Consider the following 3,826-nt stretch of genomic DNA (forward strand, 5'->3'; position numbering starts at 1 on the left):
AGCAAAATAATTTACACAAATACCAAAATAACATTTAATTTCAATCTTTGAAAAATGTGATAAAATCTCAAACTGGTTGTTTTGTTCAGTGAATAATGACTGAATTCTAAGATTGAGTGAAAAATATATATAATACGATACACTCCCAGTCAGGTCAAGTCAAGACGAGACCCATTTTGTGATCAGAGCTTTTTAACAAGATCAAAACAACACAATTAAAGGTTTATCTATATCTGAGTAAATGAATATTGGATTTGCAAAACAATCATATAATAAGCAGTGCTTATGAATTAGGGATGTGATGGGAAAAAGAGGCATAGATGTGGAAGGATCACTGTCACAGTCCCATTCAAAGCTCTCTCTCCTCCCCACCCCTCTCGCACAGTGTCGGCTCAGCCTGCTTCTCTAAACTTGGCTTCACTCCCAAACCGCGCCTCTTAGAGCTACACACACAACTCCAGGAAATGAGAAGCACAGTTACGTTTTTTTTTGCTGTGAAATAGTCTCTGTCTCACTGCAGCAAGAATGGCTTCAAACTTGTGGTCAGAGGAGCAGCTTAGCTGTCCGGTGTGTCTGGATCTATTGAAGGACCCGGTCACTGTTCCATGTGGACACAGTTACTGTATGGGGTGTATTAAGAACCACTGGGATCAGACTGATCAGCCATGAGTCTACAGCTGCCCCCAATGCAGAGAGACCTTTATCCCAAGGCCTGTTCTGGGCAGGAATATCATACTGGCTGAAATTGTGGAGAAATTAAAGAAGACAGGGCTCAATCCTCCTCCTCCTCCTGTTCAAAGCTATGCTGGACCTGGAGCTGTGCCATGTGATTTCTGCACTGGGAAAAAGTTCAAAGTTGTAAACTCCTGTTTGACATGCCTGGCCTCTTACTGTGAAACTCACGTCAAGCCCCACCTTGAAACTGCTGTATTGAAGAGGCACAAACTGATCAATGCAACTGGAAATCTGGAGCAGAAACTTTGTAATCAGCACCAAAGATTATGTGAGGTCTTCTGCAGAACCGATCAGATGTGTATTTGCTGGTTGTGTGAGAAGGAGGAACATAGGGGCCATGATACAATCTCAGCTGAGAAAGAAAGGACTGGGAAACAGGTAAGAGTTTGAACCATTTCTTTGTAGCTATCCTAGAAGATAAGGCAGCAGAGGGCTACTGGAATGCAGCAAGAAATTGTGCGAGATTGTGAGATTTTGCGCCACTGATTTTTCTAATACTAATAGTTACAGAAATAGAAGAAAAGCACAAAACTTGGAAACATGTAAGACTATCACGGTTTTACAGCACTTGTAGGTGAACTGTTGATGTAGGACAGGGATAGATTGTTCCAAAAACAATTCTGTGGTTGGCCCTTGCTTGCATGAACCTTGCTTACATAGATGTGACTTAACAACTTTGTTTATGGAAGTTAACAGGTTGTGTATAATGGAGAGAGTTGTATAGTTTGCTTTTAAGATTGTGGGGTGTAGGCAAGAGATAGGATCAAAACTGCCTGTACTCTACCCCAATATTCTGTGTACTATAAACAAATCCACAAGACATCTCCACAATTCAAAGAGCAAGTACGACATACAGTAACTTCAGTAGCAATTAAGAGCAAGTTGGACGAAGATCAAGTCCAAAATACAGTATGCAATTCTGTTTTGTAGTAGTAGTACGCTCTTTAAAGCTCAACAGACATTTAAAAGTGGATTGTGGTTTATAATGCTTGTGTGTTTGCTTTTACAAACTGTTTCTGTTCCTCATAGCATTTTACAGGACAAAGAGAGGCCATTTTCAAATTAATAGGCTTTGATAACTTCTTAGGCTAGATAAGATTGCAAAGATTTTCAATAGTGGGTGTACAGCATTAACCCTAACCCTATTCTTAATTGTAGTATTAGGCAGCAGACAGTATGGGTGTGACAGGATATGGCTCCATGTCCCATCAGTAATGTCACTGTGTCACTGTGTTTCTACACAGAAGCAGCTCGGAGGCACACAGACAGAAATACAGCAGAGAATCCAAGAGAAACTGAAAGAATTAGAGAAGCTGAAACAGGCTGTGGAGTCACTGAAAGTAGGTATTGACAAGAGGGTTTGCCCACATTAATACACATTTCAACAGCTGGCTACTTGAATAACTAGTTCTGTGACTGTTCACAACTTTCTTCTGTAATGTTGTAGTAAAATAAGCTGTGCTGTTGAATCCAGCCCAGGTTTCATATGGAACTTAGTTGAATAGGACTTCATTCCAGTTGGAACAGCATAGATTTGACCATCAATCTAGTGCCACAGCGAAATAGAAAAATGAAAAGGGCCAAAACAGGTTACCAAATAAAGTGGATTGATTTGCCACTAATGATATCAGAGAGGGATTTAAAACCAAAACAAAAATCAAACACAAAGAATTCAGTATGGCAATAGAGAAAAAGAACAATAACAAAAATACTTGGAATAGTCCCCATCAAAAAAGGTAATCACAAAAATAGATATGTATATAGGAGGCTGTGTGGTCCAGTGGTTAAAGAAACGGGCTTATAACCAGGAGATCCCCGGTTCAAATCCCACCTCAGCCATTGACTCATTGTGTGACCCTGAGTAAGTCATTTAACCTCCTTGTGCTCCGTCTTTCGGGTGAGACGTAATTGTAAGTCACTCTGCAGCTGATGCATAGTTCACACACCCTAGTCTCTGTAAGTCGCCTTGGATAAAGGCGTCTGCTAAATAAACAAATAATAATAATCAATAAACCAAAGCACAGTCACAGAAAATTCAAAATCCCACAGAACAAATTGACAAAAAAAACAAACATGAATGGCCATTCCAAAACTGTAAATCCCACTAAAACAGTGGGTCTCAACCTTGGAGCGCCCCACCCTGTACTGCTGGTTTTTGTTCCAACTGCGCTCTCAATGACTTCATTGAACCCTCAATAGTTCAGAGCCTTAACCACTACTCCACACTGCTGCCCTTATAACGTGATATTTAGTTTAATAAGCAGATGCCACTGTTGCATATATATATATATATATATATATATATATATATATATATATATAAAAGAAAAAAGAGAAGGATATGTCAGGTACTTAAAAAGGTAGAATAATTGATTACAAATCAATTATCGGCTGAATACAAAAAACAGTGCTTTAAGAAGTTGATAAAAAACAAACAAGTAGTCTTTTAAACAAAATTCCAGAATGTTGTTGATGATGATGATGATGATGATGATGATGATGATGATGATGATGATGACCTCAGAATAGAATGTTCATTCCAAATGGCTCCAAAGTACCTAGTTTGAAAATAAGTTCACATTCCTTTTGTTTCCTGACAGCATTAGCTCCATAGCATTGAACCATCCCACAAATTGTGATGTCTTCTATAGTGTGGTCATTTCTGTTAAAATGTCTGGCGACAGGAAAGGTAGAGGTGTTAATTCGTATACTTCTCAGATGTTCCATGAAGCGATCAGCCAAGCGTAGTTTTGTTTCACCAATATATAGCTTGTTACATTTGATGCAGCCAATGCAATATACTATTTCTTTTCTAATGCAAGTAAAAGTATCATGGATAGTAAATGAGGATTTTGCTCCCTTAACTACTGGGTTGCTGTGAATGTATTTACAAGTTGCACAGCGTGACCTATTGCATGGAAACGTACCCTTAAGACTGTCCAGATTGGGTCGAATGTTACTGTGGACCAGATGCTCTCTTAGATTTTTGTCTCTTCTCTATGACATTAGAGGAGGGTTATTGAAAATAAGAGCTGTAGAAGGATCATCTTGAAGAATGCTCAAATTTCTTTGTATGATGTGTTGTACTTTT

The 3,826-nt window shown here is 38.9% G+C and overlaps 1 pseudogene; it reads left to right on the forward strand.

Moving 5' to 3' along the window:
- The first annotated feature begins 505 nt into the window (after positions 1 to 505).
- Positions 506 to 2,510, forward strand: LOC117401649 (E3 ubiquitin/ISG15 ligase TRIM25-like; annotated as a pseudogene).
- Positions 2,511 to 3,826: the final 1,316 nt, after the last annotated feature.

Source organism: Acipenser ruthenus, chromosome 55, assembly GCF_902713425.1.
Source record: "Acipenser ruthenus chromosome 55, fAciRut3.2 maternal haplotype, whole genome shotgun sequence".
Taxonomy (NCBI): domain Eukaryota; kingdom Metazoa; phylum Chordata; class Actinopteri; order Acipenseriformes; family Acipenseridae; genus Acipenser; species Acipenser ruthenus.